At 33.3% G+C, this 7,861-nt stretch overlaps 1 pseudogene; it reads left to right on the top strand.

The window, feature by feature from the left end:
* The first annotated feature begins 3,518 nt into the window (after window positions 1-3,518).
* LOC146936799 (agamous-like MADS-box protein AGL62) lies at window positions 3,519-4,206 on the top strand (annotated as a pseudogene).
* Window positions 4,207-7,861: the final 3,655 nt, after the last annotated feature.

Genomic DNA, 7,861 nt, shown 5'->3' on the forward strand with positions numbered 1-7,861 from the left:
TTATGCGTAATTTTGTTAAACTCACTACAATTTTTTTTGAAGGAGCTTGCCGTGAATCTAAATACTATTGAATATGTTTCCGTAAGCTTAGTTCAGTTGGTAAGGACAATGCATAATATATGCAAGGTCTGGAGGTTGAATCTCAGACAACAAAAAAAAAACTATTGAATATCATAATGTGTTTGGTTTTTCTTTTGTTAGCTTATACATTGATAGCACCAGTGTAACTAATTTCACATGTACTAATAAGTTAGTTTAATGACCTTGAGTTTATGTATATAAAAAAAAAAAAACTAGTTATAATGACTTAAAATATATTTTACTAAATTACTTATAACATTGCCAACAAGGCAATAGAAGAGTTGAAAACATGAATCTCCTTAAAAAAAAGAATTTTGATTGATTATCTGAATTGTCCATTTCGAAAGAAGCCTAAACCCTAATGTAAAAACTAAGCAAATGATCCGCTTCCAACTTGAGCGTTAGGTTCATAGGAGCATAATGTGTCTAAGTCAAGGTGATAGCTTCGGGACACCTACTTGGGGTCAAAGACATGGAAGAATTGGTTACCATCTTAATTGGGCTAAAATTTAAAGAATAGGGATCCAAATGGAAGCATCAATACAATTAACCATCTAAAAATTATAATTAAAAAAACAAAATCAATTTTCTCAATATTGTCACACGTGATTCATTCATATCCATAATGAATTAGTTAACACACACCGGCCACACACTTCATTGGTAAATTAACATCAGATATGAGAACAATTGACTGCACTTTTGCTGAGACCTTGAAAATTGAAGCTAAAGTCATTAAGAGGTAGGAGATGAGATCAGCTTCAACACAACAATGTTCTATATAAAGACACAACTAGCTGCTCAATTTCTTATTCATACCCCCCTTGAAACACAAACCTTGTTTTTTATATTTCTTTGATCATTTTGAACTATGGACGGCAAAGGAAATGGCAATGTTGGTGCTGCTGCAAACAATCCCAAGGACAACGTTGGCAATACCACTAAGGGTGATACAATGAAAGCACCTGGAGGAGATGGATCCAACATTTCAAGGGAGGAATTTGAGAAAAATCCTAAAGGCTATTTTGCTGATTTGCATGCTGCTCAAAAGGATAACAAGAAGAATTAGCTAGCCAGTTAATTTCCTTTTCTAATAATGTTATGGCTATGGTATTATATGTTCTGTAGAATATATTTTGTCATGTGCTAAGGAATAAATAAGAATTAATCTCTAAGTTTGTTTCCTACATTACCTGCACTGTTAATCTATAATAAAGCACTTTTCTTTGTTGGTCCCTCTTCTATACTTGTTTTGTCTCAAACTATTATTTTTTATGTTGAATTGATACTTTGCAAGCGTAATGATAATTTTTATCTTCTTTAATCAAGAACAAGAATAACTATCCAATTTCAAGCTGTTACTTTTGAATTAGATGCCTAGCTGGTGGTAGTGTATATGCATATTGTGGTTCCAAATATTAAAATGTAATTTTATTGAAGGTCAATAAAATTACAATGCCACTTTGATGTTGTCAAACTTAGTCCAAATATTTACTAAGGGGCAAAAATTCAGCATAGAGAAAGGGGCAAAAATGCTTAAGAGACTTCATAGTAATTTGAAATCAAACACATTGAATGGTTTACTATTTGAACTCTATCCGTTGAATTTACTTACTCCTACCATGCCAGCCATCAAATTTACCTACATTAATATGTTTTATATTGACTAAGTCTGATTGATTCAATTAAATAAGTAGAATTAAGAAGACCATTGAATTTTTAGTAAAGATATTGCTTCAAATTTCACTTTAGGTCTCATTAAGTGTCGGACAGACCCTATTTACCATCAAGTGATAATCTACTATAGGCCTTTTGATTTTTTTTCAAATGTTTGGTGAAGAGTGAACCAGACAAAATAATGTAATTTGTCTTTATAACCTATACAGTTTGCTTTGATGATAAAAAAACAAAACCCAAAATAACAAATCACAAATGTTATGTGATCCTTTCCTCCAAATTCATAAACGCCAAAAAGAAAGTAGCACAAATGAGTAATGATATAATTCATAAACGCCAAAAAGAAAGTAGCACAAATGAGTAATGATATCCAAGAGCAAGAATTGTACTCTGTATACATTCCATCAAGAAAGGATAATTAATTCATAAAGGCATATGATTGTCAAATTGAACGTCTACAAAAGCTTCCAGGCATATGAATTTCCATAAAAAATGACTTGTTAATTAAAGTAAGTGTTGCCAAACTTGGCTTCTTAAAATCTGAGAGGTTATTATGTGAAGAACGATAAGGAGTATGAAGATTAAGAAATATTGCTACTCTCACACACTGCTATGAGATCATAGAGAATCAAAACTATTAATGTGAGACTACAAAGCATAGTGTATACCTCCAATTTCACATTCTCTAAAATTTCCACTCATATTTTATATTGGGGTCATCTTCGTTGATGTAACTTATTTGCCAATAACATTTGAAGTGTTGTAGTCTAATCTATTTCAAGTGGGAGTATTGTAGTCCAATCCATAATGAATATGTCAAATCAACAAAAATAACCCTAAAATATAATAGGGTGGAAATTCTAAAAAAAGTTAAAGTAGATAATCAAAATTTTAGTTTATAAAATGAGGGACCAAAATTTCTTTTTCCTTTTTTTTTTTTTTTATAATATGAAGATCAAAATGAGGGACCAAAATTTCTTTTCCTTTTTTTAATACGAGAATCAAAAGTGCATTGGGGCAAAAAAGAAGAAAATAAAAAGTGAATCCTATGTTACCATTGGTGTTTTGATTTTAAAATTAAATGATTTGTATTTCTTATTGGGAAATGCTAACTTGTGTCCATAAGGCACAAGTTAATAAGTCAAAGGTAGAAATATTTTATTGTAATTAATGCATTTGAATTTAATTTTTTTTACTTTTGATTAATTGAATGCACATAATTTAAAAAAAAAATAATATATTTTTGCGTTGCTTAACATGTGCCCTAAGGACACAAGTTAACATGACCACTCATATCTTTTTTAACAATAAGTATACGAAAATATGATAGATTTTGAAGTATGTACCATATTCACTTGTTTTTCTTTAATAACGATAAGAATATGAATGCAATAATTGCAAATTCCTGAAAATATTTAGGTACATACAACCTAAGTTTTATCCAAGTTAAATTGACAAAAGAGCGTCATTTTTTTTTTTTGCATTGAATATAATGTTATATTAGCCATGCAAAATGAGATTTGACGAGAATCTCTCAATCCATAAATATTTTAATGAAAAGGCATAACGTTTGAAAAAGATAAATACATATTGGTTTTTTAAAGTCAAATCACAACGCGGGAGTGGGAATATACACAACAAAAGTGGCTATAAAATGACTCCTTCACATCCGATTTTAATATATCATTTCTCAGTCTAAAGTAACATACACACCCACTTACCCTTTTCATTTTTCTCTTTTATCGTTTTGTACTTCAACCATGTCAAGCAGAAGGAAAGGTCGTGGGCGCCAAAAGATTGAGATGAAAAAAATGAGCAACGAGCGCAACCTCCAAGTGACTTTCTCAAAGCGTCGTAGCGGGCTCTTCAAGAAAGTGTGTAGATGTTGCTCTCGTTGTATTCTCACCTAGTGAAAAGGTATTTTCTTTCGGTCATCCAAATGTTGATACGGTCATAGATCGCTATCTCTCTGGGGTCCCACCGCAAAACAATAGCACCATAGAATTTATTGAGGCTCACCATAGCGCCAAAGTGTGTGAGCTCAATGCTGAGTTGATTCAAATCAACAACACACTAGACGAGGAGAAAAAGCATGGTGATGAGTTGAGTCTTTTGTGCAAGGCGTTCAAGGCTCAATTTTGGTGGGCTTGTCTGATTAATGGGATGAATAAGGCTCAGCTTGAATTATTCAAGAAGATTTTGGTGGAGCTTAAGAAACTTGTTGCTCATCATGCTGATAGGATTGCAATTCAGGGTGCTTTTGCTCAAACTTTTCGATTTTCTGTTGGTAATGATTTATCCTCTAACATCCCTCTCCATTATCAGCCAAATCCTCAACAAATTGAGATGTTTTTGCCACAAATTTTTCATAACCCTATGTTGCAACCTCATTTAATTGGCTTCAACAATATGGGAGGAGGAGGATATGGACCCCCAAGATTCTATTGAAGTTCTAGAGTCATTAAGTTCAGCTTCGCCACTTTACTTGTGTTGTATGAAAATCCATAACCAATTCAATTTCTCATCTATGCCCTCTCTTGAAACTCAAACTTTTGTTTACGAGTCTAATCATATCTCTGTTATCATTTTGAACTATATTAGATGGCAGAGGAAAGGGTAGTTATAAGTTTGTTGCCTAAAGTATATGCACCGTTGATCTATAATAAAGCACTTTTCTTTGTTGAATCCTCTTCTATACTTGTTTTGTCTAGTAAACCAGTAATTTTTATGCTAATTTGACACTTTGTATGCTTAATGACGATTTCATATCCTTTTTTATTAATCAAGAATGACTACATGTATTTTTTAATTGACATCAAGTTTGGTAGAATTGTAGTACGCCATTGTGCTTTTGTTAAAATTGCAATTTAGAGTTCAATAAAAAATCACAAGAATCTAAATATTGAATACCATACCATACCATTTTGGTTTCTCTCTCTCTCTCTCTTGTCATTTCTCTCTCTCATCCCCATCTCTTCATTTTTTTCATTTGTCTCTCCTCACTCACAAAAATTGCATGGACTGCAGTCATGTGGCTAGCAACTGATCCAATTTCAAGTGATAATTTTGGACATCTATTAAGGTCAAGACCCTAGTTATACTGGATTAAAAAAAAGATCACATTAAATTTTAATTGACGCTATAAATCTATCAATGTGCATAAAGGAATTTGTAAAATACTTACTTCCTCAGTCCGCATGTATAAATAAGCATTTGTTTTGCTTTTTTTCATCCTAAAAATAAAGTTGATAATGTAGTTGATGTTTCATTTTATGTGTGAATATCTAAACTACCCTTTGTACATATGTGTATGTAATAAACTACCCTTATTAAGAGTTTATTTGGAAAAGAAGCAATAATGCATTTAAAATTTTGAAAAAATAATTATATTTAAATTAGGGACAAATTTTTATTCAAATTGATGCTTATATTTAGGGAAAGAGAGAGTATTATCAACGAATGTAGTGTACTAATTTGATTTCAATTAGTTGGTTGAAAAAAATACGAATGCAAAGCAGTTCTTATAAAACAAAATGCAAGGCAGTTACCGAATAGGAGTATAAATTAAAATACATTTCATCAGATAACATTAGGGTACAATAATTTGATGCATGTTTTGGACATTCATTTTTTGACATATGCAAGACTTGGAAACGTTTTCATCTTAACCAGATTCAGAAATACAAAAGGACAATTTTCATGTGAACTATTGGTATATAGTACCAGTTTGCTAACATTTTCATCTCAACATTAGAGTATAATATCTTCACTAAATTCATTGCATCAATTGCACTGCATAAAAAAACATTAGCAGGCCTGAATGTTTGTCTACACCTCCCACCAACTTCAACTAGACTAGAAAACTGTTGAAGTTAGTAGCTGTTTTTATTTGTTTCTGCTTTTCTGTCTAATAAATCCTATTAATTAGGAAGTAAGGTTGTTTTGTTATCCTTTAAATTAGGAACCGTTGTTGACTTCTTTTAGTTTGATTTAGTCATTAAGATATTTTCCCTCTTTGTAGCTAAGTTATTGTTAGTGGCTAACCCACGTTTAGATGTGGTGGTTCTGGTGTAAGGCTATTTAAAAAGCCATTTTGTGTTTTCAATAAAAAAAGAGTACTTTCCCTTCAAATTTCCATTTTTTCTATCTGATACATAACATTTGGTATCAGAGCTCCACAAGGGGCCTGATAACCTGAAGCAGCAGTCTTCTGTGAACATAGGCAATGGTAACTGAAGGGAGCAGTAGCGGATTTGTTCAGCCAGCAATTCCAAAGCTTGATGGTCATTACGATCATTGGAGCTTGTTGATGGAGAATTTTTTGAGATCAAAAGAATATTGGGGACTGATTGAGGAAGGAATTCCAGAAGTAAGGGATGAAACAACCTTGACTGATGCACAGTTAAAGGCGAGAAACGAATTGAAGCTGAAGGATCTAAAGGCAAAGAATTACTTGTATCAAGCAATTGATCGAGTTGTTCTCGAAACCATTCTCAAGAAGGATACTTCCAAAGACATATGGGACTCCTTAGAGAAGAAGTATCAAGGCAATAGTAGAGTCAAGCGTGCTCAATTACAAGCTCTTCGTAAAGAGTTTGAAATTCTGCACATGAAGGCTGGAGAATATGTTGATGAGTATTTTGCAAGGACGTTGATGATTGCAAACCGAATGAGGATGGAGATAAGATGGAAGATGTGACAATTATAGAGAAAATTTTACGCTCTATGACATCTAAGTTTGACTATGTCGTGTGTTCAATAGAAGAATCAAATGACATCGACACCATGTCAGTAGATGAATTACAAAGTTCCTTATTAGTGCATGAACAACGCATGTCAAATCATGTTGAGGAAGAGCAAGCTCTCAAAGTGACTCATGCTGGAAATTTTTCTGGAAGAAGCGGTGGCCGAGGAAGCTTTAGAGGAAGAGGCAGGGGACGTGGTCGTGGCACTAGAGAAGGAAGTTCTTACAGGTCATCCATTGAATGCTACAATTGTCACAAAATTGGCCACTTTCAATGGGAATGTCCTGGTAAAACAGAAGAAAAGGAAAACTTTATTGAAGCAGATGAGGAAGAATTATTATTGATGGCTTACATGGAGAACGAGCAAGCTGAAAATAGGGAGATCTGGTACCTTGATTCTGGATGCAACAATCACATGACAGGTAACAAAAACCTTTTCTGTGATTTAAATGAAAGTTTTCGACAAAGTGTCAAGCTTGGTAATGACTCTAGCATGAGTGTTATGGGAAAAGGAAGTGTTAAAGTGCAGATGAACAGGAAGATGCAGAAAATAGATAATGTGTATTATGTACCAAAACTTAAAAGCAATCTGATCAGCCTGGGACAATTGCAAGAAACAGGTTATGCAATTGTAATTCAGAAGGGAACCTGCCAAATTCATGATCCAAAAGAGGGATTAGTTGTTGCTGTTAAGATGTCTGCAAATCGAATGTTTCAATTAAAAAAGGAGACCGTTGAAGATCAAACTTGTCTCAAAGTATCTATTTCAGATCCTTCATGGTTATGGCATTACAGGTTCGGACATTTAACCTTTAATGGACTCAGAACCTTGCAGCAAAAAGAAATGCTGAAAGGGCTGCCTCAAATTAAAACTCCATCTCATGTATGTGAAGAATGTATGATTGCAAAGCAGCACAAAAAGTCATTTCCTCAAGAGAGTACTTGGAGAGCTAATCAGGTCCTTCAACTAGTGCACTCAGACATATGTGGTCCATTGAATCCAACTTTAAACAGCAATAAAAGATACTTCATAACTTTCACTGATGATTTTAGTAGAAAAACATGGGTATACTTCCTAAAAGAGAAATTTGAAGCTATTGAAATGTTTAGGAGATTCAAAGCAAGAGTTGAAAATGAGACAAATCAACTTATTCAATGCCTTCGAATAGATCGTGGGGGAGAATACACATCAAGGGAGTTTGTGGATTTGTGTGAAAGAAATGGAATCTGGAGACAATTGACTGCAGCATACATACCGCATCAAAATGGTGTGTCGGAGAGGAAAAATAGAACTATCATGAATATGGTGAGAAGTTTGCTAGCAAATAAGAATGTGCCAAAGAATTTTTGGCCAGAGG

This window comes from Medicago sativa, chromosome 3 (assembly GCF_051527215.1).
Source record: "Medicago sativa cultivar Bolivia chromosome 3, Bolivia_mono, whole genome shotgun sequence".
NCBI lineage: Eukaryota > Viridiplantae > Streptophyta > Magnoliopsida > Fabales > Fabaceae > Medicago > Medicago sativa.